The sequence below is a fragment of the Zonotrichia albicollis genome, chromosome 10 (assembly GCF_047830755.1).
Source record: "Zonotrichia albicollis isolate bZonAlb1 chromosome 10, bZonAlb1.hap1, whole genome shotgun sequence".
NCBI classification, from domain to species: Eukaryota; Metazoa; Chordata; class Aves; order Passeriformes; family Passerellidae; genus Zonotrichia; species Zonotrichia albicollis.
Genome location: NC_133828.1, coordinates 17,727,459 through 17,749,888, shown reverse-complemented (window position 1 = coordinate 17,749,888; position 22,430 = coordinate 17,727,459). Strand labels below are relative to the sequence as shown.

Below are 22,430 nucleotides of genomic sequence, written 5' to 3'. Positions count from 1 at the left end.
GGATGTTTAAGAGGATTTTGGGAAGAAGAAGACCAGGTTTGGGAAGATGCCACGTGGCACCCACCATCTTGTGGACCCCCTAGGGACTGGGGGCCATTTTGGACATCACTGCTCTCCGAAAAACTAACACGTGCTCGGGATTTTTTTGGGGAAAGAGGTTTAGGGGTTTTAGAGGGAGAGGGAGGAACAGGGAGAGCAGAGGCACATGGCTTTACATTTGGCTTTTTCTCCATTTCCTTTTGTTTGAGCAATGCTGTTCGAATTTGCAAACTCCAGAACACAAATTTAGCTGAGGGTAATTTGCCAGATTGTCCTAAGGTTATCAATTCATTCCCAACTTTATCCCAGAATTGAATATTGTGGATTTCTTCAGGGGAAATGTTTGGGAACTGCAGAAAAAGCCATCTTATAAACTGTTTCAATTTTCCTTTAGAGAATTTCACATTACTCTTGATTAAAATGCTAACAATATGATAATACACTCCCCTTTGTACAATGCTAAGTTTGGAACCCATGTTAAAAAGCAAAGTACTTAATCCCGCCTGACCAAAAACAAAGCTAAAATCAGCTACCAATTTCTAAAAAAAACCACAGATAGAAAGCGATAACGAGCAGACAAAAGCTTCACAATGCAGCTGTATATACTGCTTTTAAAATTCCCGGGCAGCAGCAGCAGGGAGCTGGGACACGCCCTGCCGAGCCGAGGCAGAAACAAAGCCTCCCCCGCGGTGGAATGCAGCAGCCACTCCCGCGGAGCAGAGACAGCAACTACTCCACGTGGCAGCCGAAACCGGGACGCCCCCCCCCCCCCGCCGCCGCGTGTGCAGAGCACTCCCGACCGCCGTAGGTCCCCCGGCCACGTGGAAAGAGAGCCCCCCCCTCTCCCGCAAAGAGAAAGAGAAAGAAAATCTCCTAACACGTGTCTGAACACGCTGCTGAGCCGGGGGGGGAAGGGCAGAGAGCGATCCCGCTCCGGCGCGAATTCTAAAAAACAGTGAAACACGCAGCAGGAAAGCTAACACTAGAACGCTATGAATTCTTGTCTGTGGGGCTGCGCAGCCAAAATGCAAAGGCAAAAAGGAACAGAACTCGCGGCAGAGTCTGTTTTTGAGCTTCTGCTCTACCGAAAGCAGAGATACTCACGTGAAATGGAAGCTGTAGGCTGGGTACAGGCAGGCAGGTCTCCACCGGAAAAGGACCTCTCTCTGGGTGTAAGAGAAGCTACCCTTTTCTTCCTCTGGAAAATCTGTTCACCACAATGAAGCAGGGCTTTCCAAAGGCGCCGAACAGTCCACGAAACTTTTTCTGGGAGTATTCCCAAAGTCTCTAGCTGAGGGCAATGCAACCAAAGCCCTTCCAGCTGGATGCACGGCTGGCAGAAACTTCTCTGAGGTACTGCGAGTCCGTTTTCGGGCTGCAGAGTCGCTTGCCCACCCACAGGGACGCCAATATATTGAAATATGTATCCCAATATAACCAGTTAGATGGTGCCTAGGCCAGTTCTGACCTTCGCTGCTGGGCCACAGGCAGCTCTGCGGTGTTATACCTCAAAGATACCTTGGCTGGCGGCAGAGTGCAGCGGGGCACAAGACAGGACTCCGTTTACCTCAGGGGAGAGCTTCTGGCGATGGTGAAGAAAAGAAGGGAGCGGATTCTGCTAGAAGGTAGCCAGATGTTTATTCCATGAGCACAGATACGTCTGCACTGGGCTACTGCTGATAACAGAATGGCGCCACATGGTCTCATTCACATTTTAAGCTCAGGACAGGGGAAGGGGAGGGGACAGGTGAGTCACCAACCAGGTGAAGGGGCAGGGTCTCAAGGTACTAGGGACACCTATCACACGACGCCTTGCTGGTATGTTAGCCTGATTGACAGGGCACACTCAGCGAGGGGCGAGGGGGAAGGGAGAAGGTAAAACAGGATATTGCAACACACCACAACACATTATAATTAGAGACTTGTTTCAATGCAATAATCTAAGGCATAATTTGTGGCATAAATCCTATTTCAGAAAAGCACTTAAGCATATATTTAAGTCTGTCTTTATTGACACAATGCATTTAAACATATGCTTCAGTTGAAATGTGGGCTTAAAGGCAAATTAAATATAATATTGAAATATATGTGCAAACTTGCAATGATTTTTTAGGAAGGTTTTCCCAAGCGAGGATAACTTTAAGAGCATTTTATTTTGTCTTGAATTAACATTGATTTCCTGTACAATAAAGTTATCCATGGTATTTCATTTCCACCTTTCTGGGAAACTCTTTGGTTAGGACAGGTGTTTTAACCCCTTGCTTGCAGTGTTACAGCATTTTATTATCCCTTTTTTAAAAGGAAGTTTTAGCAAGCTGAAAATAAGAGGAAATAAACTTTGCAGAAGTTCCATATTAGTGTATTTCAGAGCAAGTAATTTACACCTCTGTGCAATTGGTAAATCCTTTGGTTCTCTTTTTCTGCTTCTATTACACCTTTGATTTCTATGTATCTTCACCGTAATTGGTCATGAGTTTTGACTATACCTCTTACTCAAAATCTGTGGGTCTAGACAGGCACAATGAGGTGTCAAGTTTGGGGGAAAAAAGTGCTATTATTTGTCTAATGAAATACCACTGGAAGGGTAGAAGGAAACCTAAGACATGTACGATATTCAGGAATCAGTGCCAAAGACTGTGAGAATGGCCCGTTTGTGGCCATATCCATGGAGGAAATATCCTGTCTCTACTCTCAGAGCACCGCACAAAAATAAACCTTTGCATGGCACACTGCCAGTAGTAATTTAGCAATTTTAACAAGTCCATAGCAATGAGCTCCAAGTGCAGGTCTTTTCCAGGGCTCATTATTGCCATGAACAAGGGATGTCACGGCGCTGTCCTCAACCCTCCTTCTCTCAGGCCTTTCTCCTGTAACTCCATTTCCTCAAGTTGTCCTTCCTGTAAAAACATTTTAGAGGACTATTGCTTAAATGAATAAAGCACCTTGTAATCAAAAACATGCCCCCAATCAGAGTTGTTTTTCTTTCAAGAGACTGATAATTTATTTTCTTTTCAAATCACATCACAGAACAAATCACATCAGAGGAAAAGTCATGAAGTATATTCTCTTAGGCCATTATAACTTACAATAATTTGTATATCATTCCCTGGAAGAAGTGATATTTCTGTGTCTTGACAAATTATTCTGTCTAATTCACTCATCTATCTCATAGATTCTCGTAGATTCATCCGCTCTGATTCCACTTCTCTGATTCTCCAAGTAAAAATGAGAGAGGAAAAACCTCTGAGGAGAAAAAAACCCTGAAATTAATAGTCAATCTAGCATAAAATAAAATTAATATTATGAATATTGATCACTTTAATTTGCAGTAAGTACTCTGCTTGTAAGAAGACACTATTTACTGATTAGAAATGTGTGGAAATATTGCTTTTATATAGAAGAGCTAAACAAAACATTGTTCTTTAGCTATAAAGGTGCTTTTGATCTTATTTTGTTTCTTTACATTTATATTTGCAAGTGTAGAATCTTTTTTTTGCACATGTCTGACATTATTATTGGAGAATCTCTTTTCCCCTTTTTCTTCTTTTTCCCTTTTTTTTCTCTTTTTCCCTTTTTCCTCTTTTTCCCTTTTTTCTTCCTCTTTTTCCCTTTTTTCTCTTTTTCCCTTTTCCCTTGTGTTTTCCTCCCCTTTGTATTATTTTCCACTTGAAGTTTTGGGAAAACCAACTAATAAAGGTAAGAAACTAAACTTCTACTGGTTCCTTTCCAAACAGTTTTAGAGTAGCATGGGCTAAGCATCAAAAAAAGTTACTTTGAATTGTTTTTTCAGTATTGTATTATCCAATGGCTTTCAGAGGAAAATAATTAAAATCTGTATGTTACTCCAGCATTTCCCCACTCATTTTAATTGAACTCTTGATGATTTTTGTGCTGCCTTTTGGAAAATACTTGTTCTCTAACCAAAAGCAGGGCTGTTACTGTACATGTATAAACCCTGCATGCTCACATACCTGTGTGTCTTCAAGAAATGCTTTGTTTCTAACTCTTGGTACAGCTTGTAGACTTCCCTCCCAAGCAGAAATACAGGTAAAGAATTGGGGAGCATGAAACAAAATCTTATTTTTATTTTTATCCATAAATATATTCATTCTGCTCTTCAAGAGCAAGCAGTGTGAAGGACACGTTCAGAGAACAAAACATTCCTGTTAGATACTGATCTGAAAGACCTAACAGAATGTGTTTTGTTTTGGTTTTGCAGTCATAAATAACTTAACTTGTTTTAATTATTCTCAGGAAATCATTTCAAAGTCTCTACTATGAAGATAGCACACACAGAACTTTGGTTTTTTTAAAATATCAAAGAGATTTAAAGTGATACTTCAAAAGTCCTCTATTCAGCAGCAATCAATGTAATGTGAACTAAATAGTTCAACTGTGCTCCTGTGAACATAAAAGTAGAAGGTTTGTAAAGCTGCCTCACAGCAGCAGCTAAACATCAAAACAATATAGAAATCTAAAAATAATTATGAAAAGTGATCGGTTCTTTATCAGATACCAAAAATATTTCAAAGCTTTTTGTTTTTTAAACATTTGCATCCTTATAAACTCACGTGTCTGTGTGTATATAAGGTAAAGAACAGGAACACTGAAAATGCAACCAATGTATGTTTTATAGCTGTTAGAATTTAGCCTTGCTAAATCAGAGCAAGTTCCAGCATTGATTTCAATAGCACCTGGCTTAGGTACTATTGAATTTGAGATTTACGTCTTTCATAAAATTCAGATTTTAATAACTTTAATTCCCTGATGGCTGCAGAGTTGCTAAGGAAGCAGCATTTGACTTTGATATGAACTGCCTGAGGATCAGCCACTGAACCTGAGGGATTCTGAGCTGGGAATGTGGGAGCTGCCTTCCTGTATGCATTTGTCCTGTGTCACAGCACTGACCTCACCTACAGCAAGCCTCACATTTCAGGAGTAAATGGCTTTTTTTGCCAGCTTACCAACAAAAAAATAACTTTCAAAACGCTGATTTTAATAATGAATGCCTTTAACCGCTATTGAAATTTCAATTTCTGTTTGGGAGAAAGAGGCTTCCATGCCAAGTGCTTTGTACAGTGCTTGGCATACATATATGGAAAAGCTCTAATCTGCTGTCTGGGGGCTGAGGAGTTCATCTTGTCCTTGCACTTGCTCCTGTTGGACTTGTTCAAGTTTCTATAAATAATGTTGCATTCTGAATAAAAGGGAAAGAATCTGAGGGCCCTGTAGTAAGGAATCTTGCCTGACATGTAGGTGGCAGATGAAAGTTCACATCATTGCTCTAATGGGAATGAAATTGCTTATAGAGCCTGGAACAGCTCCAAGATAAATGAGGTGGTCTGTGATTTGAGCAGTTATCTGGAATGTGGAAGGCACACATTAAGCTGTCAGTGTGAGGGGCTCCTTTCCTCCTCTGAGCCACAGCCACAGGATCTCTGACGCTCTGGGATGCTGATCAACCCCTTCCCCATGCCTCCTCATTTCAAACTGGAAAACAAAGAGGGGTTTTGCTATAACATTTTTTGTTAGCTAGCATTTCCCTCCCGTGTCTCATAATGATGCCACTGAGAACCTGCTCACTCCTTTCCTTTGTAATCCTTGGTCTGTCTGAAATACATGAGGTGAGGCCTATTTTGGGATCAGATCAGCCATCTCTAATCACACAGCTGTAGGAAAAACTTATTTCAAACTAGAGTGACACTGTAACACTCATGCTCTGCCTGAGATGCTGTATGATTAGTTTTCTCTCTGGACTGTAATCATGTGGCAGACACCTCTTGCACTATAATCAGTTCAGAATGTCATGCTGTGTTAGTTAAAACTTGCAGCAATCAACCCAAAACCAGAGAATGGTCAGACATCAAGAAAATGGAATTAATGAGGTGGTTCTATGCTTCAAAAAGTAACATTAAAAGTCAAACCAGCAGGCAAATGCACTGTGGAAAGAGAATGTTCCCAGGATCTCTCCAGAACTGTTCCCATCCTGTTTCTATTGATTCCTATCACTGGAAGGACCTATTGAGTCCTTTCACCACTTCCTAGGGTTCACGTTTGCAGTTTCGGTTTCTTATACAATCATAAATGGTCCTAGGAGCCCAAGGTAGAGTTTTTTAATATCCAAATATGTCACTGGGCTACTTGGATTCAGAACAAAGCAGAATCCACAGTGTTTCTGTGTCATTTTCCTAATGTGGCCTAAAGCAGTGAATTTAAACATTTCCAAATGCATCACTAAAGTACACACACACACTCTCTTACTGTCAGCAAGTATGAAATTGTTATTTCAAACCAGAAGGTGGCTCTACAATCAAGCTGGGCAAGCTGAAACCATAGAGATGCAGTATTCAAAATTTTTTCTTGATCCTCTCAGTTCTCTTCTTCCTCAGTTGAAACACCCCAGATCCTGTAAGCAATGTAAGTAGTTTTAGAATGCCTCTTTTTTTTCTTTTTTTCCTTTTTTTTCCTTTTTTTTTCCTTTTTTTTTCTTTTTTTTTTCTTTTTTTTTTTCTTTTTTTTTTTCTTTATGGCAAAAACTAAATTCCCCCAAAGTCCTTTTTTTATTAGGATAGGGCACAAAGAAGAACACTGATGGCTCTAACTGGGTTCTGCTGAAGTCAGTTGTTATCTCACTGCTGATTTCAGTGGGAACTGCTTAAATCTATATATAAGGAGCCTGGAAGCTCCTTCCCTGGAAGCTGCCTGTGGGTGGTGTGAATGGCAGGTTCCTACACACGTCAGTCTGTTGAGAGCTGATTTTATTTGTAATGTTTGCTATAAAGCTATCAATGGCTGGGCTTTGACGTTACACAGCCCAGAAATGGTGCTGAAGATGACCCGGCATGATTTTTTTTTGTTTAGAATAGCACACTTGGCTGGTGTTGTTTTAGTATTTTGTAACGCTATGAAGAATTTATGTTACAGCATATATTTTGTATCTGTCTCTGCCCCTTTGTTAAGTTACCAGCAACTGTAGCACTGTTTGAAAAGGAGGGGTGGGGTAACTTGCCACATTCCTGACACAAAACTCTGAACAAAACCCACATTTGGAAAAGCAAACATTTTTTCCTGGACTCAGATATTAATTGTCAAGAAATTCAGCAAAGCCAATGACGTAACTCCATTGGAAGCCTCAGGCTAAATTAAAACAAGATATACCTTATATTTTCTTGGCATTTGATTTTAAATACTACTGTAAAAAAATCACAGGAAACTATAGGCATTGTGTACTTTATGGGAATTTTAACATGTGGAAAACACTTGGGTATTGTGTGCATTCTCCTGCTGTGCTAATTGTTTCAAAATTTCAAACTACCAGTTATGGGGAACTGTTGAATGCTTTTGTTTCTGTAGAGGGCTGTACATGCAGGAGCAAAAACCTCAGCAATTGCTGGAGTTTGAATTAATATAATAATCAACACTGAGCTAGTTTTGTCCGTGGCCCATTTAGAAATATTGAGATGTGGACCTAGTTCAACACTGTTGCTCTAGTTTTAGTTTTGTGTTTGAAATCCATTTTGTGGAGTCATAATGAAGTAGTGCAGCAGTAAATGAGGTCAATTCACTATTACACATGTGGAGCTTCAGACAAAAAAATAATGCTGGAATTTTATTTTTTCTCTTTTTTCTCTCTCTCTCTTTTTTTTTTTTTTTTTTAGCTTGTGCTCAGTGTAATTAAATGGAATTTGTCCTGACATGCTTGTCCTAAAGGACGGGTAGAACTTTCAGGATATCATATGGCTTCCTTGTCATTTATTCATTTCATTACAAAACTGTAGCCCTCCAGGGGGTGTGCCATAATATAATAGTGCTCCTGAGTACTCAACTTCCATTTGGCTCTTTGATTTATCTGACAGACACAGGGGCAAAACCCCCACACATAACTGGAAAAATCCCCATTGACAAGGCATATGTGACTGCTGAAATGCACAGGTTATTTCTACTAACAATGGCATCAACTTGTGTCAGAAATGTTCCCTTCTGATTTGGCTTTCTCTGGTGAAATGAGTTGTTTTAGTGTTTCATTTCTGAATTTGTTTCCTGTAATTGTGTTCTCCCCAAACAAACATATCTCAGATCTCAATATCAACTCCTTTCACAAAAGAGGGGTGTGATATTTCTTCCATGAAGCTGTGGCTTGCTTTTGCTTTCACAGAAGTTGTGAAAACATAAGTAGGCTCTACAGAAGTTACAATTTAATTCTGGAATAGATGGAGATTAATAGGTGCTTTCCACCCCCCAAAAATGACACTGAATTTAAGCTTCTGGTACTGTTAGGCCAGTGCTCTTCTAAAGCCCTGAAGGTTAAACTTCCTTTCAGTCAGTTATGCTGAGACCATGAAGTTTCTCCATCCTCAAGTGTCACTGAAGAGCTCATATTAATGGAACTAATTATTGTGTCAGTCTCTTACTAGAGGAAAGCAGGAACTGGCTCACCTACTATCTTTTTTTTTCACTCATGTTTGCATAGAATAATAATGCACTCATAGATAAAGAGTAATTGCTGTGGATCTCTGTCCATTAAAATGTGCATCCACAATTCAGCCTTTTGGTTGTTGTGTATCTTGGATGGTGTTGCAGTCAAACTGCCCCCTGTAAGATTCTGCTATTAAATTCTGCTTAAGATCATTGTATTCCATAATATAAAATCAAACTAGGGATTATATTGAGAGAATTTGTTCTCTGTTCCTCCTTTTCCCTTTTCTAGTTTTTTTTGGGTTTTTTTTTTTTTCCCTGGTGATAGAAAAGAAATCACTGTTGATAAAATCAGAAAGGTACAGGGGGATCAGTTCCCCACTCATGTCAGAGTTTCTGTTGCACAGGTCTAGCAAATTCAGTGGATCTGGCTGTAATTTGCAAAGAAATCACTTATGTCACTTGCTTTGCAAAGATACAAAATATGGATGAACAGACATAAGCTAATCTTCAGCCAGTCAGAGAAATGCTATGTTAGCCTTTCAAAAATTCCCTCAAATTATCACTGATTGCAATCAACACTTTCAGCCTGATCCACAGAAGACAACAACCTTACAGAACACATTATTTTCTTCCTCCAAAAGGGACCAAGTTAATGTTTGGTTGAACAGGAACACACTTTCGGTAGGGTTTTAAGCCTCATGAGCTACTAAGTAAGTTTTTACTCATACTGCAGGGTAAACAGTTTGTTGATGGTTCTTTTTCATCCTTAATGAAGAAAAGTGCATATGTAGAACAGAGAAACTTGCAAAAACCCCAGATATTAGAGATATTCAGCACCCTGAATTCAAAGCAATATGGACTATACCGCTCACTGCAAAACCTGGGGCTCTGTAAAAAAAAAATACACCATTGGTATTTGTAAAGAAACTGCTAATACTTGTGTTCTTCTTGAAACGCCTGCTCAGAATATCAGGTATCCTGAACTTGTATCTTGTAACTTGTTTCAAGAATAGCAATTTCCATTTTGCCACTCCTTTTGCAGCTTTATAGACTATTTGGAAGCACTTAGGTTCTAAAGTTGTTGTCATTACTACAAAATCATTCTGAAACTTTGCCATCTCCATGGCAACTGGCCTACTTATGTTAAGGATTTTGATACCACACCGATGTTCAATGGCATTGTTAATCCGAGATATTAATTTAATATATCAGTGCTTTACACTGGAGTTTACATGCTTAATCTTTTGGTTATAATAGTGAGAAAACTTTGATGCTGAATAATGACTTGCTAAAGCATTAGCTCACCCAAGGAACACCTACCACAGGATGTAATAGCACAGACTAAGGAACACAGAGTCTTGTGTTAACAAACAGGATATGAAAGCATTGGCAGTACAGGTAAACTCTTTTAAGAGAAATTAGTAAAATCTTTCCCAGTGATATAAATATGGTGATCAGAATTTGCCCTGCTCAGGCAGACCCCACTGAAATCAGCAGCTGGGATCACAGAAGCCAGGAATTCTGTTTTCCTAGCAAAACACTCAGAGCAGGGTTTGAGGCAGGACCAGACCTGCTATGAACACCAAACCCAGGGTGCAGTCCTGTAGAGCACATCATGGTGTGCAGAGGTGCACCTAGTGCTGGTGACCAGGCAGTGCCCAAATCCTCATGGTGTGACAGAGAGAGGGGCTCAGGTGAAAATTCTCCATGTTTCACACAGATCACTTGTCTTTCTGACAATCCCCAGAGACAAGTCAGGCCTACTGGGCTGGCACAAAGATGGATGCTGTCCTTCAGAATGCACATTTCAACTGTCCACATGTCTGCCTTCCAAGGGCAGGGAGAGCCTGGAAACTACAGCCAGCAGGGTTTTCCTGGAGCAAAACCAAGATGCTCTTGCACAGCACTGTGAAAAACCTCATTGACCCCAAAATTCCAAATGCTTATTTTATCCATATTTTTCTGAATGAAACTGCAAACAGTGTGCAGTGTAGTGGAAATGTGAAATATTACCCTGTTTGAAAGTGTATTAATCTTTCCTGAACTTTTTAGTGCATGTGTTACTAATGCCAGGGTAGAGCAAAGGCTTTGTGCTGCTATAGGGGTGGAGGAGAGGAGAAAACACAGCAGTATTTACAAATAGATTCTGCAAACTCCAGTTCAAAAGAGATGACATCTCCTGTAATTGCAGATGAGTACCTCCTTATTTGTTTTCTGCCAGAAATACATTAAATTATACTCACTGCCCCTAGCTAGTCCGTAAGCCTTTTTTCTTACTGGCCAGAGTCCCATTCCCAGCAATCCTTTAAATTTCTCATTTTTTATGCAACTACCTTGATTATCTATGCTGTTAGTGTGCTCAGTAGCTTTTTGTTGGTAGAAGGGATCCCAAGGGTATCATTCTTTTTATTACATTTCACCACTGTGTGGAGAGAATAGTCCTTCCTCTTTGGAGGTCAGAGAGAAATGATCTATTTACTTCCTTCGAAATGGAGGATAATTGTGTTCTTGCTTGGCACTGAAACTTTTCTATCCGACACCTTCCTGGAGACAATATTATAAAAGCCAGATTTTCAGCAGATTTGAACACTTTCTGCAGTTCTCCATTGAAATATTGAATTAGATCTGAAATTATTTTCTTCTGCACTCGTGTCATTTTCAGCCAGCTTTATGCCAGGGCCTTTGATGCCAAATTTCATCTCGGGGTGAATTCTTACATGTAGACTCTCAAAAGCCTCCTTTACAATAGACTTGCTGGCTGGCCCTTGTTCCAGTGGTGCTGCTGGCGGGCTCAGTTAAAAAGCAGGCTCAATGGGTATGAGACCATAAGCACAAACTCTTTTAAAAATACAAACCTTGGAGCTCCTCTGTAATTCCTAGTCCCCCAAAGCTGAATTCTCCTCCTTCCAGGCCTGTGCATTAAAAGGATGAGTACCCCTCTTGTTGGGAAGTGTGAATGGAATGAGGAGTGGATTGTGCTGATGGAGGCACAGGCACACATTCCTGTATGCTGCAGCTGATAAACTGGAATTCCTTGGTGAGCTGGGGATTGGGAATGGATGAATACAATTGCCTAATTGAGACTTTGGTTTTTTAAATCACTTTGAAAATACTTGTGAGTCCCTCCTTTTTCCTCCTCTGAGCCTTGGTGCTTTTAAATGGTAACCAGTTTTGACTTGATACAATCTCACTGGAATCAGTGGAGAATTTTAATTAAATACAATAAGTGTTTAAAACAGGATCCAAATGCTTAGAATTGGGAAAAGAAATTAGGCAACTTTGTGTAGATTTCAAATGAGTTTTCATTCCAGAAATGCACAAAACCTCTGAAACTGTGGGTGTTCTACTGGTACGTTTATAAATGGCATCAGATGACCTTGGTGACAACCTCAGGCAATGAAGAGCTCATTTTGAACAGTGAACAATGAAGGCAATAGCTGATCTAATCAATAGTTCCTAAGCTTCCTGTGACCTAAGGCAGATTTGAATAAACCACCTATTCAAGAAATTATCTATAAAAAAAAAAAAAAACAAACTGTGTTTCTTTATTAAAAATTTATAGTTAATGAAAAAGTGTGACTTTTCAAGGTATGTTGTTTGCTTCTTTAGTATTTTTCCTGGTGTGAGAAAGCAAAATTCAAAAAGCTTTGACTTTTTCATCAACAACAGACTTTTCAAGTGTTGTCTCCCCTCTCCTGGTAGATAGATGTACATAAATTCTATGAGAAAATTTTAGAAATTCAACAGCAAATTTTTACATCTAGTGAGTAGAAACAAACTAAATAAATAATGTACCAAGAAATTGCAGCACATTTATCACAGGACTGGGAGGCAGGTTAATCTATATTATGAGAGATGGGTCTGTTGCCCAGTTCCAGTAAGGCCAAACCAGCTGGCCCTGCTTACAGGAACTGGTAAAAAGCAGGATATGAATGGTTAGGATTCATCAGGGTGATGTACGGGGGAGCTGTGCAGCAGCTCCTGGGACTGCAGCCTTATCTCTGCTGCATATGGTCTGTGCCTCAAAAATTATGCTCCATGTTAATACTGCTTCCACAGGGAATAGAAATAGAATGCTATAACTAAGTAATAGCAAAAATATTTATGAACTCATTTTCTTTCCAACATGTTGTGTTAATAATGACCGTTTTTCTTTCATTTAATATTTAAAACCCACAAGAAAGTATGAATAGAATTTACACCTATTAAAGATGTCTTTGAGCTGTACCCAAAAATAGTTACCAGCATTACTACACTGTGGTTTTTTCTGTTGAAAAGCTACAAATCTGAAATGGAGCAAGGTAACTTTTGGAATGTTTTATAGTGATTAGAAAGTCCTAAATGGAGACATGGTCAGAGAGAGAGGGAGCCATGTCCACATTCCATACCAGTATCACAAAATCCTGCTGTTTAAGTATACCTGGTGATTACAATTCTGGTCTTAATGTACAACCTAACCCTAAAATGAAATCTAAATAACCCAACATTGTGAAAACTTTATGTTACAGGAAATGCAAACATATTTTTTTACTACAGAGAGAGTGCTTTTACAGCATTTTTTTCCACAAGAAGAATGAAAAAAGAATCTTCCTCTTAGGTGAGTCATTGTTATCTAATCTTTACAGTATGGTTTTATCACCTTGTAGCTAGAGAAACTAAACAGGAAACTTCACTTTGCAAGCATAGTCATTTCTCAAACTTTGCATTTTTCCCTATATGTAGGAACTTTCTGATATTTGACAGTAAGAAAAGAGCAGCCAACAGCTCAGACTTAGGGAGACTCAGGGAGAACTAACGGATTCTGTTACGCCATAATAATTCATTAGCAAATTGCAAAAATGTGTTATTCAATGCAATATTCAAACACAGGGACTGAAATTCTCTGAAAAAAGGAATGAGGACATGACAGTAAGACCTGGTATGAAAAATGAAGGGGATAATTATAGATATTTGACATTATAGCTGAAAATATGGGACTTTTAAAATCATTTGAGCCATAAGAAGTCAGATTTAGGTATGTCAACATTAGGAAAATACCCAAAATGCATATTGTTAGCAGAATGGAGGAAATCTTAGGATCCACAATTTAAAAGCATGGAAAAAAATCTTAATAGAAAAATGTTTAAGAATGTGAAATTTGAACTGATCCATGAAGGTTGATATGTTAACAGCTGCTATTATGTACAGCAATGCTCAGGGCTAATTTTTGCTGTTGTTGGTACTAAATATTGATATTCATTGTGCATGTTTTTCTGAAGTGTTGAAGGGAACAAAACCCCTTTTTTCCCAGGTACTGAACCAGCATGTAGAGCATTCCCAACCCTATGGAGATGTCAATATTTACATATATTTTAACAAAGATCCTAACCCCAAAGCTGAGGTAATGCAGTATTTATAATTACTTGGAAGTGTTTCAGAGCTAGATTTCACCTTCTGTAGTGCTGGGTTGCACCTCTGAGTAGAGAGTTTGTTCATTCACTGCTGTCATCAGCCCTGTGTGGTGAAAGGTCTTGTGGAGGTTGAAGAGCTCAGCGCTCATCAAGAGCCCACCCTGTACCTGTTTACCGGAGCATGAGACTGTGTTAGGAAAATACCTAAATGTGTCATTTCAGTGGCACTGCTGGCAAACTAAGCACCAAAAAAAGGAAAACTGAGCTTCCCGTGGAGAAAATAACTAGGAATATACAGTGAGGACTACAGAAAGAACACTAATTTGCAAGAACAGCCTCTGCAAAAGGACAACAGACAGCTTCTCCATCCCACGTTTGATTAATAACTGCAAGGAGCAGTGTGACCTTGGTTCCTACCACAACACTTCACAGAATTCAGCTTCCCTCCTGTTTGAAGGATGGGTTCTTTCTGCTTGTGGCTTAGGAAATCTTAGAAAATTTGTAAGATGTTGAAGCCAAAAGCAGTGATTGCAAACCAAGAGTAAATAATAATTCTGAAAGTGAGCTTCCTTCAGAAACTTTCATGTCATGGTATGACTTGTTCCATCAAATGCTGATCTCACTGTAACAGAACTTGACTTTTGCTCTGCTATGTGGCAGGATACACTGAAACTTTTTTCTTATTGTCAGTAATTAGTGAAAGAGTAGATATGCTGAAATCCCAGTTATCAAACAGTTATACTTTACGTTAAACCAGAAAAATCAGCTCAATTACCTGTCTGAATCTAACAGAGGCAGTTGACTTCATATGTTGGATCTCAAACAATGTTACAACAACTGAGAGAATGCAATCATGCAAACCAAGGGAGCAGTTATTGTGGTTTAATTGTCTTCAAGAGCAGCAATTATCATCTGAAATTCAAATGTGGTGCTTATGTTTTGGCCTTTTGGGGAAAGGCACGTTTTAGCAGTCACAGAAATAACTGTCTGCTTTTGATGCTGTATAAAGACTAAAGATTTTTCACTGATAATGTTTTCCTGATCTTTGAATGCTGGACTTCAGCCTGTAATTGTTGACTGATAATTGTTTTCAATCCCAACAGGTCAAAATGCTTATGTATATTTCAAGAGTAGCTGCAGCCAAAAAAAAAAAAGACAACAAAAAAAAGAAATTGCTTTTATCTTTGAATGAGTTGGTGCATTTTGCAAAGGAAGAACATTACACAGTAACTACTCATTTAAGAAGTAATTAACCTTCTTAAGCTATTTGCATTATTAATGTACTAGTTATCATAATGTCCTAATGTATCTGCATTTCCATTAATGTTTTCTTCACTAAACAAATAAAAGTGGATTGAGTAAAGAGATGACATTTGTTTAATTGTTCATCAGAATTCTCTTCCCCTAATCCAAAGCCCTGATAGTTTGCTAAATAGAAACCCTTAAATGGATACCATTTCATGATAGGTTTTGAAACTAATTATATCAAATGTCATAGCGTTATTTATTTAAAAGGCTTTTCAAGATAACTGTACAAGGGGAAAGATCTGGTTTCTTCCTTTTAAAGTGCTTAAAATATTCTATTAAGTTCTTGTAATTTGTTTAGCTCTTTAACAAATGCCCTCAATCAAGTTTAATTTTAGAATCCTATAAAATGTTTCCTGTAAATGTAGTTTTGTAAAACTGTTTACTGCTACTGCTTCGTGCCTTTATGAAAAGGTCTCCTAAACCAGGATCAGCACAATTCTATGCTTCCTCAGAAAACCTTGGCATGGTTTGCAAATATTGGAAAGAAGATATGTTGCCACAAAAAAACCCTAAACAAACAAAATAAACCCCAAACACATGATCAAAGAAGTCCATGGAATTAAGTAAGTTTCTGTCTAATTAAAAGACACAGGTAAATAGAAAATTTTAGCTCTGTGCAAAATGTGTTTATACTTTGGTGAGAGAAGAAACTTCGTGTCTCAAGATGTACAATTAACCTTAACCTGGGTCTTCTACACATTATACCACACATAATGGTGAAAGCTGGATGAAATAATATATATTTTTTAATATTTTGAGTCCTTGCTTGCTTTGAAATCTAAATTCTTGGTTTATTTCTCAAATCAGTGCCTGTGAGCAGCACATTTAACATCATATTTTTCAGCACTCAGAATTTGTTCATAATCTCATACACAACTTTGAAATGCAGCCACAGGGGTTCCCAACCCAACAGTAGGAAATCCAACACAGAACTGAATGGGTGTCTGTTTTGGGTTTTTTAAATTAAGTATTCTAATATTGATGATAAGAAACAAGTCAGATAGATGGAATCTAAATGTATCTGTCAAATTGCTCCAAGTATTTTAACTGTAGTAGGTGCATGTATTAGAATATTTCATTTTTTAAGTTATGAATCTTTTGAGTTTTAGTTGCCACATTGCATAAAAATTTAAATTTTTTTGTCATTATTCTCTGTTCCTTCATGTTTTGAGCAAATGCCACTCCACAAAAGATTTGAACTAGAGCCTGATGCTCTAGTTGCCATGTTTGAATGTTACCCTGTGGGGGAAAAGGCAGCAGATTTCTTCAATAACCTCAGCTACTCTTTACCTCTCAGCTTTAAGCAGTTACATATAAAAGTGTTGAAATCTTCAGCAAGGAAAAGACGCTCTTTCCAACTCTGTCTCACATGAATCTGCTTGTCAACAGATATTAGAAATATGCCAGTACTAAAACACTATTGAAAAGTACATGTTGAGCACGATGGCAGCAATTGTGGGTATCAGTTTTAAATCTCTGTGGCCATGAATGAACACATCACTTGGGAGAGCATGTTATTTGAACCCCTGCTAATTACTGCTTAACAGGTTCTGCAAAGATTGGTGATTGCTTCCCTGTTTTCCTTCTCAAACTTCTCCAGGTGCCTTTTAGTTTCACATCTTCACCTTTTTTTGGATCACACCTGAATCAAAAGTCTGTGATGCCCTTAGGACATCTGTTCTTGTAGTAATTTTTACCTTGGCTATAACTTTGCAATTATCATCTAAAACTGCCACTAAACTATCCTGCCTAAGTTGCAAATATCAAAAAGGTATTTTAAATTATATTGCTACATTTATAGGCAAGCTTTAGTGTCCAGGGTTAAAAATTTATCCTAGTAGCCTGAAAGGATATTAAGTTCCATTTGGTCAGTTAATGGTGCATCCTCTTTTGTAGGTTAGTATTGAGATAATGTAGAGAAATAACAGCACTTTACAACTTCCCCAGCAATTTGTGGAAGAAATCTTACTGCAGAAGAGAAAGCAATAGCTGGGGTATTCCAAAGCCTGCTGGTATCAAGGGAATAACCAAAAATCTTGCTGGGGGGTAACTCCTGTTTGTTAGAGGGCACAGAAGAATTAGGTGTTCAGAGTGAGATGGAATTAAGGATCACTTCTGCCAGAGCTCTGGATCCAGCCCCAAGCTCCCTGTGATCATTTGCCCAGTTCTTTGTATGGCTCTGTAATTTAGATATCCACAGAGAAATGCAGAGAAAGGAACTAAATCAGTGTATCTGAAACCATATTTCTGACTATGGCATAATCCTCCCAAACCATTGGATCTCAGGCTTGTTAGACTTGCACTGGAGAGAGCCATATGGAAAAAGATTCACAGACTTTTTTGCCTTTCATGGTTTTTCCCTTCTTCCCTCAAGTCATATTGGCAACCTGTGACGGATTTGATTTTTTTAAAAATTCTTTCTCCAGTCACAACCACACCAAGTGTTTGGCCCTAAATAATTGATTTTGATTTTGGTGGCAGTTGTCATAAAAATGAAAGGCTGGAATACTGCATTAAAAAAAAAGAGAAGTGAAGAATTGAGAGTGGCTTGAAGTTTAAATGCACACCAATATTACACAGTTCCTATGAAAACTATTCAGACCCTTCCAACAACATTCATAAATCCTGACATCTCAGCTTAACTACACCATAAATGAAACTGCTACTTAACTCACCTTATCACACCATTTCCTCCCCCTGAAATCCAATCATTTTCAGATTTATAACTGGCAAAGTATCTGTGTAGCTTCTGAAATATCACAAGTATTTGCACATAACCATTCTCTCAGAACTTAACAGAACTGAGATACAAGTTCAAAATAATTTCACAATAGCTTTAGATCAAGATTTAAAATTCAGAACCTCATCTTCAGATATTCTTTCAGAATCTCTTACAACAATAGTAGCAGGGATAATGTAACTGCTGACTGCCACTGCAGAATACAACCAAACCATCTGTATTTGGTTATTTCCTCCAACAGGTACAATACAAAAATCTCCGGGATCTGAGGCACCTGTTGCTGATGGAAAAACTGAGGTAGATTGCTTTTAAAGTAATTAGAAGGACACTCAGTCAGAACACAACATGTTTTGGTTTTAGGTTAGCAAGCATGAAAAGAGGAGGACTGTTTCTACACTGAAGCTTGTCATTATACCAGCAGTATCTAAGCTATACCAGAGAGGCGCTGAAGTTATACTAGAAAGGACCTAATGAAATGTTGATCCTGATTCCTCAGGGGTGAGTGCAGTTGTCAGTAAAGAACTGTCTTTTACCTTCTGTGCCCTAAAGTTTTTTCCTTTTTATGTACCTAGAGGAGAAAGGGTTGTTGGAGACACTTAATATGTTATTTCCCACTTTTCTTCCTAATTTTGGTCTGTATTAATTCCATGTCAGAGTTGTCCATTTGCACGCATCCAAATAAATTTCATCAAAGATAGTAGCAGGACTAAGAGGAAACAGAAATTCAGTTGAATCTCCAGCTGTGTACAAAAAGATTCAAATGAAAAAACATTGCTTTAGGACCATTGCAAATGTTGTTTAGTCAAATTGAGATAAAAGATATGTGTGGTATTATCTATCAATCTAATGTTATTTAATTTAATCCAATTTAGGAATAGGTGCAATACTAAGGAATGAAAATGACATCTGCATTGATCCTGACTCTCTAGGAAGCATCGATTCAGAGAAGTATGTAATTTTCTTGTCACTGTATTTGGGGATAAAGGTCTGAACTGTTCTCTGTAAATCACTGTAGCTATATTACTTGATGAGTTGCAATTGTTTGCTTAAAAACAGATGGTGCTCTGAGAATTCCAGAAGGTGTAATGTGAAGGTAATAAATTTATTTTCTTTGTACAGGTGAACTAGGCTGGTTTATCCAAAAGGCACTCTTTGTATTCTGGAATTCCAGTTTCAAAAGCGAGAGCATCACATATTTGCTATGGAGTTTGTCCCAATGTACTGCTCAGTGACAGAGGTTTTTGGGCTTTGCTTGATAATGAGGGTAGAAAACTGTAAACTAACAGCTCCTTTTTTCTTTTTTTCTCCAGCAGGTCCATCTTTTTCAAGATCCCTACTTCATACATAGGAAGATTAGTACACTTAGCACATTAATGTTCCAGGACTTTCAAACTACTAGCAAAAAAACTTTTAACCTTCTCTGCCAGCAGCTGTACCAAAGGGGAGAGGATGTAGGAAGGAAAAAATATTCTCCAGAGTTTGAATCACTTCAGATTAATTGTTATTTGGTTTTTTTTGGCCATCCTCAGAGGTTTTATTCAGTCCCTGAGGAAAAAAAAACCTCAACCATCTCCTCCCCAAACAACCATTATTCTGGTCTATGAATAATGTAATGCAATTTTTAAAAAAATACCCCAAAGACAAACCACAACACCTATCTTCTTTATATCTTCTGGACATGAGCTGCATTTGGGAATATACTTTGTGCTGGAATTAAAGTTGTCATCTTTGAACTGTTTGCAGATCTTTCAGCATTGATGGATTGCTATGTGTTTGCACATAATGCATATGAGATTACCAGATAATGCAAAGCATTTCCAATTCTAGGCTGATGTCCCCACACCCATCCTTCACCTTTCTTGTCTCTCCTTCTATGGAGAGTAAAAATGAACAGAGTGTACATAAAAGTAGAAAAAAAACCCCTCAGATTTCCAGGTGATTATTTGAATGGAAGGGAATATTAACTTCTAAATCTCACTTTTAAAATTAGATTATGACATGCTAAAGCAAATTCATTTGGTAGGTCTTAGTACCTGCCCTGCTTTGAAGATGGCAGGGTTTGTAGTAGTGGTCATGCTTTTGTGGGAAAAAAAAGATGGCCAAAACGACCTTGTTTTTTTACAAACCAGGCAGAGTATATCTTAATAAATACAGACAATCTAAGCTACTGGTTTCCTATTTTCTTTTAGACATGAGTTTCTGATCTGTCAGTTGTTTGTGACACTCAGCAGCACCCCAGTGCCAAGAATAGCACCAATGTTTGTTTCTCAGCAATGTTTCTCTTGTTTTATTGCTCCACCATAATTTGCTTCCATATGACAAGAAACACTTTTAGGTCAGATTCAAAGCTGAGTCAGAGTGATCTTGTGCAAATTTGTATCTGATTTTTAAATCAACATCTTAGGAAGTCCTGTTCAGAAAACTGTTTTGATGGACAGCATTCCGTGATAAGACAGATGGAAGCACATGCATCAGAAGATGAAAAGTAAAGAACTAACTGCTCCTAACATCTTTCTTCTGAATGATCTTTTGCCTTCCACGTTAGACTTTCTGCACATAAACTGCCTGCAATTATAGCAAGGTTATCTGGCAATTTTGGTTCTCATAACATAGTGATTTGTTACCACATTACCAACTTACATCAATCCCAATGTGCATGTTTCAAGCCCTCGAGTGTGTTGGACATGTTTCTGACGTGGTGTAACACAGCTGCCCTCAGTAGCTGTGACCATCAGAACCTTTCCTTTGAAGAGCATTTCAGTATCAGCAGTGCTGAAAATCGCTCAGCCTTGGCAGAGCGTGAGTGTTGTACTAACTGCGTAAACAGGCAGAGCACAGGCTCAAACCATTCTGAACAGAGGCAAGGGCTCAATGTTGGAGCTTGGAGCGTATCAGGAGTGAGGCACTTGAGAGAGGGTGGGCAAACCCTTCTGCTTGTGTTTGGTTTCCACCAGCTATTGGTCACATGGGTTATCCAACTAGAAAATATTTTCTCTGCTGAATCATGACTCCTGTCACGATTTGTTATCTTTTTTTTGTTAACTTTAATTGTTATCCAAATCTGGAAAACAAATTCCACACTAAGAGCTAGAAATAAATTTATATTCCTTGTATTAGAGGAATACTTTCATCTATATTACAACACTCACCTTTCAGCCAAACCAGGCTGCCACATAAAGGAAGGAGGTCAAGAGCTTCTCATTTTTTGGCTACTTTTTTTCCTATTCTTTTTGCTTTCTTTTGCCCTGTTGCCTCATCACAAATCAATATGGAATGAGATTGGTTTGCTGGACAGCAAGCTGCTACCTGATGAAAATAAATTGAATGAATTTGGAAAGCAGAAAACAGTGAAATTTCTTACATGCTGAAATAATTCAACTGTGTTAACTGTGCTATTAGATCTCTTCAATGAAAACAGTTGAAAAGGGCACCGTGGCTTTCAGAATCCATTGTGATACAGAGCAGAAGACATAAAAACAAATAATGTAAAAAAACCTTTTTTTCTTTGACTACATTACACAAATGTTAGTGGTGGAACAGCACTTACTGCATTCACCTACTACTGAAGAGAGTTGTCATATCCATGAGATAAATAAAACACCCACCCACTCAGCCTGAAACACCCACAGGCCCACTTTTGAGCAACTGATGACATGTGCTCTGTATGCATGACTACTCTGCAGTCAGGTTTCTTGTGTGCCATAATGATGCATATTAAAGATGGATGTCATAAAAGGATTAAGGGGGTCTGTGATATGCATTGTTTTGTGCTGTATTTCCTAGCCCGAGGGATTAGTTCCTATAAACTGCTCAGGATCTCCACATTTGCCAGATGAGTCAGTGAAAAGAAAACAGTAATGAGAGCATCCAATATGAAACTCAGAAACATGACTGAAGGCTGTGCTGACTTGCATGGTGCTGGTTTGCACTGTTAGAAACTCCTTGCTCTATGGAATCTCTTTTTTTCCTGACAGTGAAGTCTATTACTCCTAAGTAACAACAGGCTCACACTTCCATTGCAAAAAGGTACCATCACAGCACCTAGTTTCATTTCCATCAATCACAGTCAATTTACATCTCACTAAGCCATTCCTGAAAGCTTCCTTAAACATACATATTTTGTCTTATTGCAAATCTATAGGATTTGTTTAAATTATTTAACTTTGGAGACAGGAAGATTTAGAAGTGACCCTCACAGCTGATGTTCTTTAACTTGCTTGGAGCTGGTTACTGCATAAAGCAAGCTGCTGAGCTGAATGTCAAGTCCCAATATCCCTAAAGATTAGTAGATGATCTGGATCCCAAGTGCAAAATAAGCATTCAAATGTCATGTATTTTTCAAAGCATCGGATATTTCAAGTATGAAAAGACACAGTTAGCTGCTTCTCTAACAAAAAGAGTTTCCTATCTTATGAGCTGAAGATGATTTAACAATTTAGAAGTGATTTATAAATCACTTGGGGTGATTTAAACTGAACTCTCCACAGCTCTCCCACAGCTTTCTGAAATATATAAATAGTATTTTATCTATGCAG

General features: G+C 38.4%; 1 long non-coding RNA gene across 2 annotated transcripts; it reads left to right on the top strand.

Annotated features, from left to right (window-relative positions):
• Positions 1-6,288: 6,288 nt before the first annotated feature.
• LOC113459763 (uncharacterized) lies at positions 6,289-21,953 on the top strand. 2 transcript variants are annotated; one of them, XR_012582042.1, is made up of 5 exons: positions 6,289-6,456; positions 12,966-13,054; positions 18,256-18,393; positions 18,768-18,843; positions 19,206-21,953. It is a non-coding gene; the product is annotated as an uncharacterized LOC113459763 (long non-coding RNA). The 2 variants fall into 2 exon arrangements; XR_012582043.1 differs by lacking the exon at positions 18,256-18,393.
• The last annotated feature ends 477 nt before the right edge of the window (positions 21,954-22,430 follow it).